General features: G+C 36.3%; 1 protein-coding gene across 7 annotated transcripts in view; it reads left to right on the top strand.

Moving 5' to 3' along the window:
- The window catches only part of LINGO2 (leucine rich repeat and Ig domain containing 2), a 1,166,767-nt gene that overhangs the window by 764,058 nt on the left and 378,465 nt on the right, over positions 1-24,244 (top strand). For 6 of the 7 annotated variants that reach the window (XR_013759532.1, XM_079112353.1, XM_079112352.1 and 3 more), the window contains one exon: positions 5,050-5,082. The exons of the other annotated variant lie outside the window; for it this stretch is intronic. The gene's annotated coding sequence lies outside the window, so the exon portion shown is untranslated. The remainder of the gene's footprint in view (positions 1-5,049; positions 5,083-24,244) is intronic. 7 annotated transcript variants of the gene reach the window in all.

The raw sequence follows: 24,244 nt of genomic DNA, 5'->3' as shown, positions 1-24,244 counted from the left end.
AAAATCCTTACATTTACCGTAGAAAATGTAAGCCCTTGTTCCATAACTAATCTCTGAAGTTTTCTGCAACAGAGAAGTCTTGAATATTTTTCCTAGAAAATTACATGATTAAAAGTATCATATTGTTCTTTGAAAACCGGCTAGAATAATTAGGGATTTTGTTCAAAATAACCTTGAAATAAGTCTTAAGATACATCTTATAGGATATGGATGTATGCATGCTTATATGTATATACAAATATTTTAATATAAGTATTATAAATTTGTATATTTCTAAATACCTACTAATTTATCTCAGTAAATGTCTGAATTGCAACAGATATAAATACATTAAAGTTCCAACAGAGGTATAATTGCCAATATTGCATAACACTAAATAATGCCTTCTTATGTACAGGCTTAAGCATACCATCTTTACTTAAAACTACTGCATGGATAAAACTTTAGAAAATTCATTTAAACTTTCTTAGTGGGAGACAGGAAGATAAAATAGAATGCAGGCAAACTTTGGAGACAAATATATTGATGTTCAACTCTCAGATTCATGTCTTTTGAATTTTACATTCTTTTTTAAAAATTTTATTTATTTATTTATTTATCTATTTATTTATTTATTTATTTTTACAGAGTGCATTGAGATTCATGGTACACAAATAGGGTAGAACTTTACGTTTCTCCTCTTGATTGAGGTAAATTTCCCCAAGAAAAGACTTGGAGACAGAAGAAAGTTATTGGAAAGTGTACTGGATAAATATGTTTATAGGTGTCTCAACTCAAAAAAAGGGGGCTTGACCTTTGTACTCCATATTAATCAGTCATTAGACATGAGCTGCCTATGTTGTGGGGAATCACTTTGGTCAAAAGTTGTTCCCTTGGGTGGGAGGAGGAAAATTCCCAGAGAAGGACTCTGCCATAAGCTACCAGCAGCTACCACCTTGGGCAGCTGAAGGCACCCGTGAAGGGGGAGTGGAGTACAATCCCAGCAACTTGACTCTACTTACTTCATTTAAGTTTATCTCATCTTAGAGCAGCTCATGCAGAGTCCTGGAATGTTCCCTGTGTTGAGGAAACTTCTAAGAGAAATGTCAGTGGGAAACATCCCTGCTCCTGCAGCTGGCCTCAAAAGCACAAGCGATCCCGTCTTCTCTTTTCTATTACCATCCTGTGATTCCTGCTTCCTCAGTCAGCACCTCTAATGACTGATTCAGCATACCTGCTGGGTCACACAGACTGTTACTTAAGGAGCTGAGACCCTCCTTCTCACCATTCCCTACCTCGGCCTATATTTGTCCATTTGCTTTCAAAAGCAGAGAGAAAACTACTAAGAAATGCCCCATGAAGCATCTGGACACCAGACCTTCTTCCCTGTCTCTTCTCCTGAGGATGGGTGATCATCCTTGCCAATGCAGTGACTCCTTCTTTTGCTGCCAGTCTCTGGCCACAGGACCCCAAGGGATTCAGCATAGGGGGAATCAATATCTTAGTGTCCCCTCATGGAAACATTCTCCTTCTGCAAACCAGGATCCTAAATTTGAGCCTTCATTTGTAGGAACAGGAAACACAATATAGACAATGGGAATAATGCTAAGTTCAACCACTCCACTCTATGTTTTCCCCTTGGGTCCTAGGACCACATATTCTATGGGGATTCAGGATCAAAAAAATGCTCAGTGCTTTAGAATGTTTACCACGCCTTTGGGATGATACCCCACTGTTGTACGATGTCATTTCCAAACTGGCACAGAAGCTTCAATTTTTTTTTTTGTTTGTTTGTTTTTGTTTGGTTTTAGTGCTAAGGATCAAAACAAGGCCTCTTTCATGCTATGCAAGTGCTCTAATCCTAAATTACATCCCAGCCCCAGCCCCAGCTATACCTTTAAAAGGCTGTTGTATCACTCTATCCTGCCAGCCACTTCTGGATCATGTGATGATGTACCAGGATTAGTGGATCCCCTGGTTTTGCACCCACTGCTGTAGTTCGGTCCTAAAACGTTCCTTTGGTGTGGAGTCACATTATGCAGTATCATGTATTGATGTATCCAGCACTTGGTAAGCTCTCATATCATGGTGCTGAGCAAGATCCTGCAGGCACATGAGGCGTACAGTTACCATTGAGGCTCAGCATTGGTCACTGTTTCTGTAAGGTTGGAGAGCTCATCAACCTATTCATCTGTGGGAAATCAAAAACAGATTATTGATTGACCCACATGAATCAGACATGTGCTACTACACAAATGGAAAGGAGGTTTCTCTTTCTTAAAAAAGAAGTGTGTGGGAGGGGAGTGGGTGGGCAGATGGAACTTCTTGAGCAGAGGATTAGAAATACAATACAGCAGAGAAAAAGAAAAGACTTCAGGATTTCTCAAGCTGCACAAGATGTGTTCCAGTGGCTAAAATGCACTTTTAAAAACTCACTAATTTGATTTGCATTTCTTTAATTGCTAGAGATGTTGAACATTTTTTAAATATATTTGTTGATCAATTGTATATCTTCTTCTGTGAGGTATCTGTTCAGTTCCTTAGCCCACTTGTTGATTAGGTTATTTTTTTTTATGTTTTTTGAGTTCTTTATATATATCCTAGAGATTAACACTTTATCTGAGGCGCATGAGGTAAAGATTTTCTCCCAATCTGTAGGTTCTCTCTTCATGTTATTGATTGTTTCTTTTGCTGAGAAGAAGCTTTTTAGTTTGAATCCATCCCATTTATTGATTCTTACTCCAAGATTTTATCTCACTCCAATCTGAATGGCAATTATCAAGAATATAAGCAACAATAAATGCTAGTGAGGATGAGGGGAAAAAGGTACACTCATTAATTACTGGTAGGAATGAAAATTGGTGCAACCATTATGGAAAGCAGTATGGAGATTCCTCAGAAAACTTGAAATGGACAACCATTTGACCCAGTTATCCCACTCCTCGGTTTATACTCAAAGGACATAAAATCAGCATACTACAGTGAGGCAGCCACATCAATGTTTATAGTACCTCAACTCACAATAGCTAAACTATGGAACCAACCTAGGTACCCTTCAACAGATGAATGGATAAAGAAAAATGTGATATATATGTGTGTGTGTGTGTGTGTGTGTGTACACACGTAATGGAATATTACTCACCTCTAAAGAAGAATGAAGTTATGGCATTTGCTAGTAAATGGATGGAGTTGGAGAATATCATGCTAAGTGAAATAAGCCAAATCCAAAAAACCAAAAGCCAAATGTTTTCTCTGATATTTGGATGCTAATTCATAATAAGGGGGTGGGGCTAGGGAAGAATAGAGTTAGTTTATATTAGATGGAGTGGAGTGAAGGGAGGGGAAGGGGTAAGGGGGTAGGAAGGATAGTAGAGTGAAACAGGCATTATTACCTCATTTACATATAAGACTGCTTGACCAATGTGATCCTACAATATATATAATCAGATAAATGAGAAATTATACTCCATTTATGTATGATTTATCAACATGCATAAATGCATTTTACCCTCATGTATAACTAATTAGAACAAATAAAAACATTTAAAAAACTCACTAATTTGTATATTTGTCCTCGCCTGTATTTCACATCTATGAAATACTTACATATAGCAGGTACTCTATCCTTGCTTAATAATATTGAAAAAAAATTCCTGAATAATCATTATAAAGCAAAGAAGAAAAAACAGGACTTCCATCCTTGTTTGGGACACTGGTTGTAGAGATCTGTCAAAGTAGAAATAAAGCATGCAGATATCAATAAGCAGAGATGTACTTTCTATCCTACCTAGAGGCTCAACTCATAAGATTTCTTAATGATTGGCCTTGGGCCTTGAGTTTTGTGTTTTCATTTTGAAAGAATACAATTTTTGCATTTATTTCTGGTGTCCTTGGTTTTATCTTTTTCTACTTTAAAAATCTGTTTTCTAGGGACAAGAAAAAAAGCATTCTTAGCATAAACATTTCAAGCTCTAATATTCATGTATTATGAAAAATGTTTTTTCCTCAATCTACTACTAAAATATTAGTTGAAGTTATTGATATCTATTCCTCTAGAATTTTTTCTTTGCAAAATCAGATATCACATCTACATAAAAATATACTTTTAGCAAAAATAGGATCAACTTACATGTATTGATGTGTCAAATACTCTTCAGGCCTTAAAGATCACAGTGCAGAGCAAAAGTTTCAGTTTTTTGTCTATAAAATTGAGATAATAATGTAACTCATGAAATTGTTTCAGTTTAATGGGAAAACTGTATAATTTGTACATACCTCTGCAAAATGTTCGTGCATGGCATGAAGCTTGATTGTGTCATGCTTGCCATAACCCAAATAACAGCTATTATTATTATTCCTTGCCTGAATATGTATCTGAGATCCCAAAAGGATGTTTTATGTCAGTGTTTTTCTCTCACCTCCTCATTCCTCAAAGAGAACAATGACTTGAAAACATTGGTTGGGTAAATACTGCATTATCATAATTACAATTTCCCTGAGAAAAGTGGCTTGCAGTTTGAATATTCAGCATCATAATTACAATTTCCATAAGGAATGTAGAACAGTTATTATAAACAACACAATAATCACTTGGTCCGTAAGGGAGAACAGATTATTAGGGGAGTGAGGAGAGAGAAGAGGCAAAAGTCTGTGTTCTCATCAGCATTCCAGGGTAGAAATACAGAACCTGAGAACAAACTGTACTCTCCCCTTCAAATGCCCTTGCCTGAATTTATGGGAAAATGTTATGATGGCAAACTCCCATGGGTTGATTAAGTGCTGCCTATATAATTTTTTCTTTTTTATAATTTAGTTTTATACTTTTTATTAAGCATCCCCCTATCTCCACTCATTGTCATTCGTAATTGCTCTGCCACCAAGAAATTTTAAAAAATAAACACAAAATACAGGAAAGCACAAAATACATAAAACTGTTTAGGGAGAAAAGGTTCCATCAGGTATTTCTTCCTTTGTACACAGGAAAATGGGTAAAAGTTTAAAAAAAAGAAAATACCTCTTCCCTGCTTGTATTGACTTAATTGACTCATATTTCTTTCTTTTTTGTTTTAGGTAAAGTCAAAAAAACAGAATTCGGCTTTCAAGGTTGGTACTTTTCATGATGTCTTAAAACTTGTACCTTGATATGGAACAGTATGAAAGAAACAGAGCAAAAAATATCCATAGCTTTCACTGATAGCTATTAGAGGACATTTTATTTCTATTTTCTTCACTCATGGATGGAAAAGTACAAAACAGATTTTAACAGAATGCAATGTAACAATCAAATAGAATAGCGAATATCCTTGGCAAAACTGTGAACTTGGAAATAATGTTTTTCCACTCTGTCTATCCATTCATCATTTGATCCATCCACCATTTACACATTTTCAAATGAACACTTACTACATATATATTATATGCAAGGCCTGTCATCTAATTTTCCTCTATCCATACTTGGATTGGCTGAACTTTACCAGTTTCTGTATCTCCACCCGCTTTCTTCTGTGTCTTAACAACAAACCTCACCTATTATCACAGGTCTTAGATTTAACTTGCTCTTTCTGGTATTGTTGGGGAAACCAACATTACTCACTCAGCTGATACTAATCAGATACATCTACTCCCAAATAATTGAAAAACAACAGTGTTAACATAAGAAAATCACATCTTTAATAATTGTGTGATGTGGTGTGTTTGTGTGCACATGTGTATGGTGTGTGTGTGTGTGTGTCAGGGGTGGTATAGTAATATGTAATACCAGTTACCCTTCCTCAAAATACTAGACCATATGTATTATTTTCCTCTACCTTTTAAGCACTTTTAAGACTTTCTAAGAACAAACATGCTGCTGCTATGAATTTGAAAACACGAAAGGCATTGTCCACTTAGGTAGAAACCAGATACACAGAGTGACTTTTTGTAAGAATGGATTGAAGCAGACTTCATGGAAGGCAGAGGCTGAAAATGTTCCACTCAGCAAGAGTTGGTAAATGGAAGTTAATAGCAGAATATTTATTAAACAAATTTCAAATGGATAAATATTATATTTAATTTAGGGGATTGTTTTATTTTAATAAGCATTAATATAAAACCTTTCTCAATTTCATTACTACCTTTGACTCCCCAACCCTTGTAACTAAAAGGCTTGAGGAACTTAACGGAAAATTCCATCAGAGATGTTTTCAGAAACAAATGGTCATAATTAGGAGATGACTACCATATCTGTTGGCTGTTTAACTAAAATAGTCTAAATCACCTCAGCTATCAATGTTATTAGGTAATACCAGGAGGTAGGAAGTAGCCATTGAGAGTTGAATTCTAGTATCAGACTGCCTGGGTTTGAATCCTGTTTGTGCATGTATTATCTGTGTGTCTCAGGTTGGCTTAACTCCTCTAATCTTGATTTCCTCAATGTCAAAGTAAAGGAAATAATAGTTCTTATCTTATGAGATTATTAGGAAATAAAAGAGACGATATATTTACAAGTCACTTTGTCATATTGTAAGAATGCAGCAAAAGATCTTTGCTACTCTTATTACTCTTATTACTGTTATGTTACAGTAATTGTCAGCATTGTTACTATGGGCAGGCAGAATCTTTACTTCCCTATAATAAACTTCCTTCATGACTTGCTTCTTGATTCTCTTCACCAGCAGAGATGTATTCATTACATAACAAGCTTTTATTCCATATGAAAATATAAAATCACCTCGGATTGTCCACCAAGAGGTGATACTTGGTTGTGGCAAATTGTGTGTGTTTGAATTTCTTGATATAAGATTTTAATATCATCGTCCAGGCGAGGGAAATAAGTCATTTGTGTGATTGCTGAGGGGATAAGAAAGTCATAGCAAGGAGGAATGAAATAGAAGGAGAGAAAGTTGGTGCCCACTTTCAAATCTTACTCAAATGGAAACCTGCATAGCCTGTGATTTGTGTGTAGAATGTCCCCATTCTTGGCAACATGAGCGCTAATGAATGGAGAGGAGGCTGAGGTTGGGAGGAGAGAGGGGTGATATAAAAGCATCACCAAGGAAACATTCTTTCCTGGCAATAAATGTAATAGACTGAGGAATATGAGGGACAGAGTGGAAAGGGTAAATACAGGGCTAAAATTAGAATACTCTTCCTCTGGTGAGATCTGAGTGATTTTGTCTGTATATTGCCCCTGTGTACTGATGTTGATGAGGAGAGCAATGTTCCCTTGGTTGAAACTAGCCAGTGACCCCACAGTAGCTCCCTGACATCCTGAGTCCATGCAGAAGCAACCCTCTGGTGTTGGAGCTCCTGGTAAGCCTAATAGTAAGGAGCCTGAGTCAAAAAAATCTCACTTTGTTTAGTCTTTCTGAATGAAGCAAGAGATTCTGCAAAGTTCGTTGATTGATGACATGCAGAAGGAAGATCTGCCAGCTTCACAAGCTACCAGATTTATTCCAACACTTATTATGGTAATTATGAAAACATGTTAAGCTTAGAGTTTCTGGGGAGAAAGAATCCGCTCTGATAATATAGAAAATGATACTTCTAATTTGATATAATGGAAATTGCCAGGTATATTGTTATTTAAGTAAAGCAGAATAGTACTAAAAATTCTCAATCTGCCCTCTGAGATAGCAAATTCAGAACTGAGTTTATACAGGGCACACCTGCATAAAAGAACAGTGGAGCTCTGCAGTGACAAGGTGCTATGATCTGAGTGTTTATATTCAAAATTTATATGTTGAAGTCTTCTTTATGTTATTAAGAGGTGGGGCCTCTGGGGAAGTGACTAAGTCACAAGGGCCGAACCCTCTTGAATGGTGTTAGTCCCCACAGAAAAGATGCCTTAGACAGCTTGCTTGTCATGCCCACCGTAGGAGGACACAGAAGACACTTTTTATGAGGAAGCAGGACCTTACCATGCACCTTGCTAGCCTGTGCCTTGATCTTAAACTTCCCAGCTTCCACAATTGTGAGAATAGATAGCTGTGTTTTATGAACTTCCATGTTGAGAGTATTTGCTGATAGTAGCTCCAATGGACTAAGCCACAAGGATTTTTTTTATCTATAAAGTCTGAAACTTGAATGGGTTGAAATGGAACTATGATCTGCATACTGGCTCCACAGGTAAATAGTAAAACATATCTCCCATCCTTGAAGGTACAATGCTGTTGCAGAGAAATTAAAAGGGGAAAAACATTCTGGAAAACTTCAAACCCACCTCTATAAAATACTTAAGTATGTGAAAAGACCCATTTTGAACCTGCCAATGACACCCAGTCTATTCCTACAACAGTTCATGGTCACTCAACCATTTGTATGCATACTACATAAATGTTTCTGATGGTTTTCATTAACCACTGGAGACCTATTCATGCCTTTTCTGTGAAAAGGAATCACAAATTTTTGCATATAAAAGAATACCTCAACTAGTATTCATTTTAATCTTATCTTTTTCTTCAAATAACAAAACCCAGGCTCACAGAGTTTAAGCACACAATCCTAAGTTATGAAGTAGACAAGGGACAAGAGGAACCACAGTCACTTCATATAACTCCCACCTTACCATGGGGCATTCCCTAATGGTTGGTAAGGAAGACAGAAAGTTCTTTTATTTGAGATGAAAACTACTTCTGAAATACGGCACTCATAACCATCTGGTTGCCTGAAGTTGTTGTCTCCTCTATTTGTAAGCATTTCTCAAAGCCTCCTACTTCCCTGACTCTCTCATGAGTTCCCTGAGAGTAGAGCTCATGGCTGCCATTTCTCTGTATGTGAACCCTATGTATAAGGCTGGGAAGTTTGTTTTGATTCTAAACCTTCTCAAGGCCAGCGAGTTATAGTGATGTTCATTGTGAAACGTGAAGGGCAGTGTGGGGAGTGGGACATCACTGAAAATGATCAGAAAGCAAAGATGATTGGGATTTATTGTGGGCTTTGCATATATTTATATTTTAGGGTGTGTGTGAGGAGGAGATGGTCAAATGAATCATTTTAAAATTTTTTATTTGGATTGAGGATACAGCTCAATGGTAGAGTTGCAATTGCAAATGCCTGGCATATGCAAGGCCATGAATTTTATCTCCAGAACAGGAAAAGAAATCATTTGGCTAGGATTACTTGGGTTTAATGACTTGCCAACTAAACCATTGGGCAACTGATGTGATAGAGAATGCCTATTGAAAATATGAATGTATGTTTGGGTAGATAGGAGGAAAGGTCTGAAGGCTAAACATTAAAATGATTGGACTCTTTTCTTTTTTTTTTAAATAGAGAGGAAGAGTTAGAAATAAGAAAACTAATTTCCTTTTTATTATAGATTCCAGATCTCATTTCCTTTTGTCCTTCACATGCATTTGAAAAGAGGATGTAGCTCTCCATGTCAGAGTTGTTTAATATTTTTACACTGGAAATTTTGTGTTTAGATTCAAGCACCACAAATTTAGCAAGGCTATAAATAACCAATTTTGCTATGTGAAATATATAAAATATCATTCAAGGAAGCATAGATTATAGGATTATTAATTAAAGAGAAATTCTAATATTCACTTGACTTCTTCAAAGATCATTAAAGTCAATTAAATTTATAACTCAAAGAACCTCTTTGACAGATTCCTTTCTCCATCTTTGGAATAGTTCACATGGGGAAAATTTTTGAATCTTCCCGAACATTGAATCTTCCTTAAGCCCTGGTACTTCCTGTTTTTGTTGTGTACATCTCTCACCTCATGATTTCATTATGTTCTTCAATCTCATCTTTCTGCCTAAAACCTTTTTTCCTACCCACCTACCTCTCTGATTTTATATTGGTATATTCTCCATGCTTTCCTGTGAGAAAGGAAGCAATAAGAACTGATTAAGCAGATTGTGAAAATGCTAGGCCTACCCAAATGTTCACATCTTTTCTGGGCCAGCTGTATGCTAGAGAGAGAAATGGGGATGGGGGTAGTCATAGTATTTTGCTATTGACTGAAGAACTAGGCAGGGACAGCATGAATACAGGAGAGGTTTTTGAATTAACTTCTAGTCAAACATGTAGCTCTTTTCTCTACTCCCTTCCACAAAGAAGGCATAATCACCACTCTCCCCCTCACCAGACAAAATGAGAAGACAGACAAAGATAGACCTAAAATGGCAAGCCCAATTTCAAAGTTGGAAAGCAGATGAACAGGGTATTTATTGTACCAGAGCAGAGGGTTGGAACTAAAGCATGTAGGAAAAGAGTCCAGTGTTTGAGCTGCTGAACCCCAGAAATTCCCAGGAATTAGAGATACTGAATGTAGGAATTAAGAAAGGGAGGAAAATGTGAAAATGGAGGTTGAAAATCTGTAAATGGAACAACTGGACCCCGAGATCCTCTCTCCCACACCCTAAACCCCTGTACCATCCTGTCAAAGACTTGGGATTTAGTGTCTGAAAAATTCAACTGGAAAAGCACTGGTCTTGAATATACTGGGTTCAGCTGAAGGAAGGGATAAGGCATGCTACTGAAAATAGGGTATTTAATTAAAGTTTATAAAAATTAAAGTTATACATATTGAAAAGTAAGACCTTTAACACACTTCCTCAACTTGGCCCTCAGAACTGTGAAAGACAAGCTTAAATATCCAAGGAAAGAGAACAGTCTTCTCTGTAGACTCTTAATAATCCTAAAGAAAAATAACTACAGGTATGGATGCTTTCATTTCTAGAAATAACAAGAGAGTGCTTTATTGTGGACATACTGGGGCTCACCAATTGATACTCCTGCTAACACATCCAGAGATTCCTGTTGGCCTTTTATGTTCTGCTTTTAAATATAAAAAGAAGGGAACTGTAGTCTATAAAAGAGGAATATTTACACAAACAGAAATAAGTAAACTATGCAAGGAGTGAAAAAAATTATAAAAGTTATAATGCCTTCAAAATGAAGAGACATTGAATCACAAATGTAGAATGAAATGCTATAGAAATGAAAAGGAACATAAAATATAAAATGTTCCTTGAAGCAAACATATTTTAGCTAAAAAAGAAAAAGTGAAGATATAATATTAGAAATTATACTTAAGGAGGGTATCCAGAAAGTAGAAAAAAAAGTCAAATAGACTTAAAATATGAAACAGTTTAGCAAACCAGAATTAATTCTGAATACCTGACACCTGACTCAATAGTTCATGAAGTAGAGAAGAAGGTAGATGATTACTAAATAATAGTTACAAACTAATTTCAAAACTGAGATGTGAAGTTTCAGATGTAAAAGGCTTAATGGTGCTCCCAAGGAAAAAAAAAAAGAAAAAACATAAAAGTTCAAAATAGAAGAGATGGGAGAGTATTCTATATGCTTCCAGAGAAAAAAAGAGAAAAAAGTAACCTACAAAGGACTAATAACCAAGATAGATACTTCTCAGTATCAAGCCTGCAAACTAGAGTTCAGTGTATCAATGCTTTCAAAAAGCAACACTCCATCCAGGCAGGGGATCACCCATGTGGTAAAGAGAAACAAGTCCCCAAATTTTCAGGGCAGAACCTTGCAGGGTATCAGTTTATGTAGTGCCCTCTAGAGAATAAACCCAGTGCCTCAAAACAGCTCCAGTGAAAATACTGTAGAGGGCCCCAGGAGGAGTGTCTTGAAACTAAACACAGCACTGCACACAAAACTGAGTACGTCATCGTAGCCACATGTATTTAGACAAGATTTCAATTTTGCAGGAAAATTTGGGAGTGAAGCATTGATAGATTAATAGATATCATGCAAACTATGAAACTGAGCAACTTATAACTCCAGGAAGGATAAGAATGGAAATAAAGTTATTGAACATCATGTAAATGCGTTAGCTTGACTTCAGATACTTGGAGGAGTCATAGGAAGAAGAGAGACACAATTTGTCCTGTGGAACCAAGTAATAAAAGAAGAAGCCAAAATTCTCAAGAAAACACCTCCAACTCAGTGTAATGAGAAACATGACTTTCCCAGAGCACAGATAACTGGTGAGTTCTCCCTGGGAAAGTCTTCTGAACAGAACCTGAAGATCACATAACAGAAGTGAAATAAAGAAAAGCAAGCACTTTTAAGTACTTCCATTAGGTAGATAATGGAAGTAGTGTTCCAAGTCCTTCCTTCCTTTACACTGGATGATTCTATGCCCTGTTCTACTCCAGAAATACAAAAACCATCAGAAATGCAAGCTGTAGCTATTAGTACAGTAGCTACGGAGATTACAAAAGAAAGCAACAGGCTTCCACTGCTTTAAGTTTGAAGAAAAGTGCTAAATGTAGAATTAGAACAGTCTGGGCCTTATTCTGCCTCTGATTTAACACTGGGAAAAATTCAAGAACAGGATAGATAGCAATGGTGAGTTCTGATTTCACCTTTGAAAGTAGTGTGGCCCTCGTGGGGAAGGACTGCCCAGGTGCTCTCCAACAGGAATAACCTTTCCTAGTCACATACAAGGAGTCCCTCATACATTCATCCTTTGCCAGTATCACCCTACATCTCTCTCTTCCCTCTGCCTCTAAGTCCTCCAATCTAGTCCCAAACTGTATCCACTTCTCTTGGAAGAAAAGAGTACCACAAAGTGCAATTTCCTTTTTACCCCTTAGTTCTCGTCCATGTTTTTTAACTCAGAAAAAAATAGAAGGGTATATCCAAAACAGGTTAAGAAACCCCCATGCAAACCCCTCTTCACTTCCCTGTGTTTCTGTCTTTTCCCACCTGTCCCCTGTTTTTCTTTCTTCCTGGCCCCTTCAATTGGCTGCCTTCTCCTCCCTGTTGCCTTAGCAATCCTTCTTCTCCTGGGCCTGCAGGGGCCCTTTTCCAGGTAGGAGTGTGGCTCCAAGATCTTGTATCCTGAGATGGCACAGCTTTGCCTTCTAGTGTTTTACTCTATAGCCTACTTGAAGATGCCATTCTCCTCTGCACCACAGACCTGGTTCTTGGCATTGGGCCATACTTCAACTGTTTACTCAGTACTTAGGCAATTAATCAAGACCTTTTTAGCATGACACACAAGTTTTTTACACTCTGACCCAGTTGACATTTCTAGCTTCCTATCCTAATCTTCCCCTACCAAACTCCACTTGCTGCAACCATGATGGACTCCACCTGTCCTATACTCCCCTCTTCCCTCCCATCTGACACACTCCTTTAGCTGACTAGGTATCTGCTCCTCCTTGGTGAAATCTTGCATTCCCCTTATTAAAACTTAGGGATGCTTTGTGTTCCAAGACTTCACTCACTCCTGTACGAAAGCACTGAACATGCTGTGTCTTTGTGAGTTTATCTTCTTTACTTGTTTCTCAAATAAAACCATCCTATTCTTTTTGATATTCACAGGACCTAACACTTTATGTGGTTTATAGCAGGAACCCAATAAACATTATTTCAATGAATAAAATAAGTGAATGAATGAAAATATGCACTGTCGTGTAGGCCTTTTTAAACAACTCATCCAAATGATTAGTCATTAAACAAAGAAAGCTTCAGTAGGCATCTTGCACATCTGGACAATTGTAATGCAAAATATTTACTTAGGAGGCAAAGAGAGAGTCTCTTCCTGTTGAAATATAAAAGAATTTTTGTTTAAAGGAAAATTACATTGAAAAAATAACTGTCTATAGTGGAAGAGACTAAGTTTATGTCTTCAGGGACATTCTCTTATCTTTTTATATTAGGAGAGTGAACAGGATTTAAACCAAACAGTCAGTGTGATGATGTTTCCAGACAGCTAATAAAGAGGAAGATTAGAGAGCTGTATAAAATGGCAGGTGCCTCAGCAAATTCTACATTATAGACATTAAACACAGAACAAAGTGACGGCATTTTTGAAGACCTCCAAAAGTGCTGGATGTCAGTTTCAGCAGCATGGTGCCATTTTGATTGTGGTGTTCATCTTGCCTTATATCCCAGTTAGAAAACAAGATAAAGAAAAATGAAGCAAACCAGCAACAGGCAGGGCTCAGAACACAGCACTGAAACAAAACCAGATACTTACAAAATAGAATGAAGAATTCTTTCTAGTCAATCACTAGCAACACATCATTTGCACCCGGAGAAGAATCTTTGTGTCCAATCATATAAAGCATCTCAAAGAATCATCTACAGAAGGATATTCTATGACTCACTTGATATCACAGGCTCTTGGGGCGCTTAGGTTTATAACTATTTTGAGCTACAAGTGACAAAAGGCAGCTTCAAACCATCTCCTATTTGGAGACAAAGGCAATGCTGAGAACATATGTGAATATTGGCTAGAAAACAAAGCAAAGACAGTATACAGAAGAAGCCAGTTCGAATTTGGAAAAAAAAAAAAAAGGGGGGGGGGACATTTTTTGAATGCCTACTGTGTGATGAACCTTTTGCTGAATGCCTTGCAAAGAATGTATCATTGCACGTATTTTTCTATTGTGAATAACACAAGGTTAACAAAATATCAGTATGTAGAGTATAAACACACTACTGTAAACAGAAACATCTTACATCTAAAGAACACGGGTTAAGGTGTTGGTGTCAACAGAAAATTTCTCTAGTTTATAGCAAAGGGAAATCTCAAATGCACATCACGTACTCTTGAACTTACTTTCAGTTTTGGGAGATAAATCCAGGTGTCCAAATTCTTTCTAGGATAGGAGGCTGAGCTTATGAGTGTGTAGAAACACCCTAGTCATCAATATATATGAAATATTTCCTCAAATATTACAGTTGCATTTTAATTATCTAATAAGATATTTAAATGTGTTCATCTGCTTAAATCCACACAAAAGTACTTGTTAAACTCAAAGACATCGAATGACTATACAACAAAAATCTCAGAGATCAATCATGACAATAGTAGGAAATTTCTACAGTGCAATTTTTAATACAGGATTTTTTTCAAGTGAAGATGTGCAACTAGCTGCTGCCAGTGGTTCCACTGATTAATGGGGATTTTAATTTGTGACCTCGAAAGACAAATAGTAACGAAGTGCTTGACTGTCTCTATGACTGATGGTGCTGTCTGAATTTCTTCGTCTGTTGGAAGAACCCTAAACTTCTGTTTGCATGACTATTACCTGAAGGGTTACTGGTAGCCAAACATAAGTTAGAGATACTTACTGTCTTGAGTCAAATTGAATTACCTACCAGCAAGGGGTCATTCACTGCTCCTTCCTATTATATAATTGCCCATTCAACCTCTATTCTGATTTTTTCACAGATTTTCCTCTTTAGTTTCTTACCCCAGTTCAGTACTTCTTCCCAGTAGGACTGATGCTTAGGTGGTATGGTTAGTTCACTTATTTTTGATCTGTGATTCAGTGGAGCATAGGCTCTGGAAATGAACTATCTGGACTTGCATCTCAGTTTTTCCACTAATTGAGTATGCCTTTGGACAAGTTGCTTAGAATTACTAAACTTGAATTTCTTCATCCATAAAATGAGGGGTGCATCCTAAGGGTTTCATGAATATTAAATAGGATAATCTGTTTACCATGCTTGACCTGCAGTAGATACTCAATTGGGGTTATTACTATGACTTTATAATTATGCTGGAATAGAACAAGAAATGTGGAAGTAGTTTCTAAACTCTATGCTTAGACCAGATGTATAAGCAGTTCCCTTGAGTTCTTACTCAGAAAATGAAAATGCAATAGACATCTCTTCTGCTGCTCAAATGCTGGGAGAATTGAAACTAAATTAATCTTGTCAGAATAAAACACTTTCCAGGTCATTTTATTTTTTACCTTAACTGCCTGAAGAATGAAGAGTCCAGCTCAAAACCAAGCGACTTTTATAACAGGTTAAGTTCTTCTGCTCTTTCGGTTCTTTTACTTAATCTTTGCTTTTGGTTTACCTAAAGTTATATAGTTTTCACTTGTGTTTGACTTCTAGCTTCCCTCCAATCCTTTTGAAGCAGAACAGTGAAATCCTTACTGAAGACTCTAGAAGTACTGGCAGTCTATCTTTCTGTCTCTCATACAATTGACAGCATCTAGGGAAATGATACACCTGGTTTGATCCATACTGGTTCCCTGGAGACCTTTCAAAGTCATATATCATGCCCAACCCTAGTGATTCAGAGTCTATGGATAATGGTAGAGCAGGAATCTGTCTCTTTTAGCAACTTCTATTTAGATAAAAAATTCAAATTCAAACAATACTCTGCTGCCCGTAGAAAATCAATGGCCTGGGTGATGTAGCAGGGAAGAGACGGAAATAAGTCTGTCTTCCAAAGCAGAACCAATCTGTGTGACCTCAGAGAATCATTCCACCTGTCTGAGATCCAGTTTCTTCATCTTTGAAAGTTGGAGAAATCTGTAAAGGTCTGTTCTACCTAACTTAAGAAGTTGCTATAAAAATTAAATGAAGTAATATGTTTAACATGAATAAAGAAGCACATTACATAATTAAACAATTATCTAATTTCCATAATCTAGAAAAAGCAATATAAACTTTTAGAAGCAGATAGTTACTTGGTTTAGAAATCAAGGTCCTGTAACCATGACTTTTGACTGTTCCAGACAGAAAAATTGTATTAAATCTTGAGTCATTTCAAATTAGGAGGTTGTGAAATCAGTTTAGCTGTGGTCCTAACATTTACAAAGTAGAGAAGAATGGAATGAGATAAGGATAAGATTGGAGAGGAGAGGATAAAAAATATCAGAGTACATTGCCCACAGGTATAGCAAGTTTAAAATATGGTGTGAATATTTAAATCCATTGTTCTTCTGCTATCTTGCATCTTCTTCCAGCTTATTCCCATGCATTCTGACTTAGATTTGGAGAACATAGGAATGGAAGAGAAAAAGTAGTGGTTAATGGAGTAGGGAAAGCAGGGTAGCCAGCAGAGTCCACAGAGGACATTAAGTGAGATAAACAGGCATATTCAGAGAAAGGCCAGAATAGGTGCATCTTCAATGTCCTCAGAAATCCTGTGGCAGGCACTCAGTTTCTCAGATGATTAGGAAGTTCTGGAGCAGTTTCATTTGGAAATTTAAAAAGCAATGGTCCTAGAAAGCTAAAGGAAGTAACCCAGTCGATTTGTATGTCCAAACTTTGTCAACTATAAATCTCACTACAGAGGGTGTATGTTGCAGGTATAAAGTATTATCAGCCATTCTTTTCCTCAACTACCTCTGCTGAAATCAAAGTCCATGGTTACAGTATAAGAGCCCTTTCTTTGGCTTCCAAATAAGGAAATAGTGCTCAAAGATCTGAGAGTGAATTTCAAATTCCATTTTTTCCCTCATTTTAAAGAATTCATTGTCCTTCTTAGTAGCCTAATACATCATATGCCCTATTTAGTGGTTACATAATGACCAACATTTGGTGAGCTCTCATCATATACTAAGTGGCTTATGACCATAATCACTTATCATCTACAACTCCAGGGAAAACATTTTTGTGTATATGGCTTCATAGGTGATCTGACTGAAGTTCAAAGAGAGTAAGTTATTAACCTCAAACTACATGAGTTGCAAGGGATGGAAATAGAATTCACAGCCAGGTCTCCATAGCCATTCACTTGCAGCTGGACCTCACTGCCTCAGCTTCTAGAGCCAACAGATGCTTATGGACTAATTTTGGAAGGTCATACATAACATTGTTCTAAGAAGGAAACATGTATGAAAAATCAGGCTAAATAAAAATGTTGTGCATTACTCAGTCAGATGCTACTGAAGATTCTGTCTCAACATCTTCATTTTGTAACTACATACATTGTGTATGCATTGTGCCTTTTTTCTCTGTGGATTATAAATGACTTGGCGGAAAAAGTGACTGGTAATTCTTTTCCCTTTTAAATGTTAATTTTGTGGCATGCTCCATAAATCTATTTGCATTCTGTCATTCAAATGATAGTGATTGAGATAAAAAGAGCATCATGCTAAAAATGTATTTGTGATTATTCAGGGAATATAGTTAAAAATGAATCATTTCATGTATTTTTGTAATTTCAGGGCCAAGGTTAGAACAGGTTGTATATATGTGGAGGGTGGAGTTCTCTTGTGGGACCACTGATATTTTGTTTTGTGTTTAACAGTTAAGAAGGTTGATATCAATTTGACCTGAAATTGTGCTACACAGAAGGAAATATCCCTTGGAAAGTATTGTATTCTCTGAAGAGCTATTCCCAAAATCTATTTGCTGTGTGCACCCTGTGATGAATTGAGATGGAAGAATAAAGCAGCTTTGACTACCTCTCAAGATGACAGGAATCTGGGGAGCATTTCTCCCAGTTCCCACCACCACCACCACCATTGCATGACATTAGAGCTGTTCCTCCCCTTTTCAAAACCATGGGAGATGCAGGAGAAGTCCTCCTTGCTATCCACTCTTTTTGGATGGCTTCTTTTGGTAGCCATCACAGGTTAGGCAGAGGAAACAGGCAATAGATTTGCTGATTTTCAAGGGCACATGAAAATTTGCATTCTGTGATTTTCCCTACTCTCCCTGGTGTCTCAAAACAATCTGGAATTAGCAAGCCTGGATATTGGCTAATGAAAATGAACAGACTCACACAGATTCCCCTTTAGCAGCAATTGGATTCAACCTTTACTAGACAAGATCAGCAGCCCAAAAACCTATATTTGAATGAATAAAAATATTTCCTATCCTCAAGAAGTAAGAAAGGAGTCAGGTAAAGCAGCTGAACTATAATAATTACAACATAGTAAACAATAATGTTTGCTATGTACCAGACATATAGTCTTTACCTTAGCTCTCTGGTTTGGGTGCCACCACCACCAGCAACCCCATTTTATAAAAGAGGAAACTGATGATCAGAGAAGTTGCATTTTCTGCCTGTGGCTCATGTGTCTGGTTTAAGGGGTCATGGTCCCAATTATTTCCTTTCCTGGTCAGAGTAAAACTTTTTAAGATATATTATTTGACCTTGAATGACTTTACTTAAGTCTCATACGGAGAGCCATGGAAAGGGGCTTGATTACAGTTTGCCACATTTTGAGCACAACATATATCAAACTATTCTTTTCATTTGTGACCAATCAATTGAAAAATAATGATGTAGAGTCTGCTATGAATTGGGCATAGTCATGTACAACAAGAGATTCTGCTTAGTGGCTGAATGTCAACCTGGCACCAGGCATCCTACATTGGAATCCATTACTAGCTCTATGGCCTGGAGAAGCAACTTCATGCACTTCAGTTTGATCATCTAAAATTAGAGATAGAAATACCTCTGAAGAGTTGCTATGGGGATTAAATGAGTTAATTAAGGCAAATCAATTAAAATAGTGCCTGGTATATAGTAAGAGTGTGATAAGTTTTATTGCTATGGATATTACTAACCTGTTTTCAAGCTAAAAGCTGTTAAATTGTTTTAACAGTTTTAACGGTCTAGATGGGGAAGAAAACAAATTATTCTGAATCTATCTTTTATATGAAATTAATTCAGATTTGGAAACATTAATAAAATAGTTATAACCTTTTAAAGCTTTTAAAAAAATCATGCTTTTCTACCTAAGTAATGTAGCTATACATTGAAAATTTCTTTTTTAAAAAATAATTTTTGTGGTTGTAGATGGACAGCATGCCTTTATTTTATTTGTTTATTTTTATTATTTTTTTATTTTTATCGAACTCAGTGCCTCACACATGCTGGGCAAGTGTTTTGCCACTGAGCTACAGCCCCAGCCCCACTTTTAAAATTTCTAGATTCATTTAGTTTATTTAATTATTTATTTAAATGCTACATCTAGTATTTATTGATTCCCTTTTAGACTCATGCATCGAGAATACTGAATGAAAACCCCATTTATAAAATATGTAGAAGTCAACCTCCATGAGAGGTTTCCCACTGTTTTCTACTCTGTGTATTTTTAAAACACTAACATGAAATCATTAGTATTGAAAGTAATCATAGTTAATATTGAAAGTGTCTGTAATTGCTACTGCAGAGTAGAAGAAAAATGATATCTCATTATTGATTGAAATATCACATACTACATATTTAGTTAGCTTTTTCATCACTGTGACCACAATACTCAAAAAGAACAAATGAATGGAGGTAAAGTTTACTGGGAGCTCAGTTTCAGAGGTCTCACTCCTTAGATGGCCAACTCCAGTGCTTTGGACCCAAGGTGAGGCAACACATCATGGCAAGGACCTCATTGAGGAAAGCTGCTCAGTGCATGGTGGGGTCAGGAAACAGAGAGAGTGAGAAAGAAGTGACTGCCAGGAAGATGCACCATTTCAGGGTAGCCCCCAGTGACCCACCTGCCTGAGTCACACCTCCCCAACATAAAACTATCACCCAGTCAGTCCATTTAAACTAGGATGGATCGATGAAGTTATAGCTGTCATAATCCAATCATTTTACCTCTGAATATTCTTGAATTAACAGGAGCTTTTGGGTGACCCCTCGCATTCAAACCATAACACTACAGTTCTGCGGTTTACTTGTTCAAGCAAAAAATATAATCTAATTTAAAATGTTGCCATGATTATTTATGCCTCAATTCTTGCTTGTATTGTATGGTTATAATTGTTAATAATCATATAAATTTCTCACTTTTAAAACAACAAATTTAGGATTCTATTTTGGAATATTTGTCATATAGAAAAATAGCATGTCTGTGATTATACATAGTGAGTCTAACACTTAACATTTGCTTTACTTACAATTATATGCTCTATAATGGAATTATATCCTGAAAAGGCTAAATATTATATCCCTCAAGTATAATGTTGTTTATTTTCTGTTTTGTTTTGGTTTGGTTTTTGCTTTACTTCTGTATCAGAAAGATTTCTAGCTATTTAACCACTAAAAGAATGTATTTTCCAATTGTCCCAATTTTATAAGTGGTTAATTTAGAGCCCATATGATAACTATGATTAACTTGCTTTGCAAGCTTGAAAGAACCACAAAGTAGAGTGCTTGATATACTTTATCTGTTTTAACTGCTAGCCATCCCAACCACTCACCAAGATCTTGACCACTGGGATAGATGACAACAAATGACATATTCTGTCCTGGAACGCATTAGTGCCATAATCGTTTAGGGAAACTGATTGTATAGGAGCCTAGATGTATATATTTAAATAAGTAATATGCATGCTTATTTTGAAGTTAGTAATAGTGCTTTAGAAGTTCTTGGAGCAGTTTTTATCCATTCTCTGATATTTTGTTCCAAGTATCACTCAGTGGAAGCAGAAGCAACCTTAGAGATTGGAAGTAGGATCCAATGGCAAGTGCTGCTAAAGTAAGGTTGCCACTTAATTGAAGGATGATCTTTCTTATAATTAATACTATATAACAGCAGAGAACTGACCACCTGTCCTGGGGTTATTCAGGTAGATGCTGAATGATGATTATTTAGAAATGTGGTCGAAAAGATACTCTAATAGTTGGACATTTATGTAAATGTTTGCTCAATTTCCTTATAACCCTAGGAATTTGTTTCTGATTTAGGAAATTCTTGTCTAGCTGAATTCTTATTTCCTATGAAGAAAGAGCTGCATAGTATAGTGATTAAAAGCACCAATTTTATGAGAAAACAGTTGGACCTTGAGTATGGTTCTTGCTGCTACTGACCAACTGAACAATCATAGGCATTCATTCAACTTTTTCAAAGACAGTTTGTACAGCTGTGAAGAAAGAACAGTAAGTAATGAGTAGTGAGAAATGAGTGCACATATATTAAACTTTGCACATATACTTTATAAGTACACATATATTAAGTATGGAAGTGCTCATAACTGAATTGGATTTGTCTACAGACCTAGGGAGTCATGTCTTTCAAAGGACAGAGGGAGAAATGATTGAAAAATGTATTCTGATTGGAACTAGGGAGACAGTAATAACATTCAATGATTTTTCCAAACCTATACATACATCTCTGATGTCATTCTACACTATACCACTTTGATGAATACCTAGTTGATAATAGCCAGAAACAAATATCTTCATGTCAGATGTATAACGAGTAAGACATTTTAGCAACGCATGAAGTGTCCATGATTGTTTTCCTCTACAGGTGATTCCATAATCTGTAGCTCTATACAGATGCTAGAAGACATTAAACACCTAACTAAGTGCTGCATACATCATTGTAATACCCTGAGAAGCTGAAAATTATATCATCTCTCAGTTCATATTTATCACTCCCTGCCAGGCCAATTTCACCTGACCAGTTTTAAGGTTTTCTTGCATCTTTGTGTAACATGATGTTACTTAATGCTTGCAACAATAAATTAAAGCTCTGGTGATAGATGTTTTATCTTCAGACACACACACACACACACACACACACACTCACACCTTAACAAAAACCACATTTCCCAAAGAGTACAGTGTGAGTATTATGTGCAGTAACTACATAAAAACAATCTTTCTTAGGCTATAGTTTCTATTCTTCCCTGTGTACCCTCCTGAAGTCTGCTGACAAACATGCAGAGCCAAGTTCAAGAGAAATACAGAGAGATCTCCAGAGATCACTGTGCATCTCTGGTGGGGAAAAAGGTTCCATATATAATTTTGTAGACGCATTCTCACTTATTCAAGAAACCTTTTGTTACCTCAAAAATGGAAATAATGTGAGGGTTTCAGCTAATGTCTGACACTGAAGAGAAACAGAATACAAACATAGTCAGCAGCTTACTTTAGAAGCAATTTTCAAATGATATTATGGAAAAAATGAATCCTCCATAACAACACATGTGTATATGTACACACACACACACACACACACACACACACACACACAGGTACACACATATACATATAGGGATGGGAGCAAAAGGAAGCTATTTGGGATCTGAGATTGTAATGAACCTCAATGAGAAAAAATAAATGGTAAAGACAAGTAATTTGAGTTTTAGATGTCTATTCATTAGAATTCTGATTTTTAAATATATTTCCTCTGGACTCAAACTTGAATGTATTTCTCTTTCTATTCAGAATTCTTTGGTAAATTCTGTTAGTACTATTAATCAATGAGCAATTTGTATGTGTGGATGTGTATATATGTGTGTGTGTGTGTGTATGCTGGGACTTGCACCCAGTGCTTCACACATGCTAGGTGTGCACTCTTGCACTGAACTACACCCCCAGCCCAGTGAGCACATTTCTTTTAGGATTTGAATTAAACCATGGTAAGAGCTGCTTCATTCAAATGGATCCAGGTGCAGAACAAATTCAGCAGTACAAAATAGGAAGCTTCTCAAGTCTCTGTACTTTTTACATTATATAATTAGATTCTATTTGGCTGCTTTTAGCTACTGACAACAACATACCTTCTATTGAATTTATTGTGGATGAGGAGATGATAGGTGTGAAATTATATTAAAAGAGTTTTCAGTGTGAATTTAGATATGATAGGACAGATTAAAAAGAAAACCCTACAAAACTTCTGAAAAGTATAACGTTTGCTGTTTGGTCAAGCAAGAAGATAAAATCTGTGTAGGTTTGTTTTATTATATTTTGGGAGGCAAGGATATTAAAGTAACTAAAAAATGTCTTTCAGAAATTCACTTTAGAAACTCATTAACCGAGTTTGTTTTGAAAAGGAATTTTGAAATTTTACCTTAAATGCTACCATTTGAGTATTTCTGCATTTATGACTTGAAAGAATTGATAAGTAAAATTGTGTTTAAATTTCTGAAGTTTTAGAACATCTGAAGCTATTAAACACTATCATTTTGATATGTAATTTTAGAGCCAAAGGTAGTATGCTACAAAATGTTTACATTTTATTGAACTTGCTTTATATTTCCAAAGCATTAGCTCAAAATGACTTGCATTTTTCTAAAAGTTAAAGCAAAATTAATAGTAGTGAACACCAACATGGAGCATGTACATCTCTAACCTATTGGTCTGTGCATATAGAAAGAAAAGGCCTAATTTTTAAAATAAACATAATATGACTTAAGGAATTCAATCATAAGTCATATAAATAGTACCCACTGTATGAGTGGTACCCTCCATTTGATTCCCAACTTCTAAGAGATCAATGTATTTAGATTCCACACGAGTGAGATCTGTACTTGTGTTTGTGTGCCTGGCTTATTTCACTTAGGATAAGATCTTCAGTTCTACTAATGCTGTTTCATATTGCAAGATTTCAGTCTACTTTAATGGATGAATAGTATTCCATTGTGTGTATGTACCACAATCTCTTTATGCATTCATCAGTTGATGGACAATATTGTTGCTTCCATTTCTTGGCTGTTTTGAATATTGCTACAACAAACGTATGAGTGCAGATGTCTCTTCAACATACAGAATTCATTTCCTATGCATATATGACTAATAGTGGGACTCATATGGCAGTTCTACTTTTAATTTTTACTGTTTGCCACAATGACTGCACAAAT

This window comes from Sciurus vulgaris, assembly GCF_902686455.1.
Source record: "Sciurus vulgaris genome assembly, chromosome: 15".
NCBI classification, from domain to species: Eukaryota; Metazoa; Chordata; class Mammalia; order Rodentia; family Sciuridae; genus Sciurus; species Sciurus vulgaris.
This window is presented reverse-complemented; position numbering and strand designations above follow the sequence as displayed.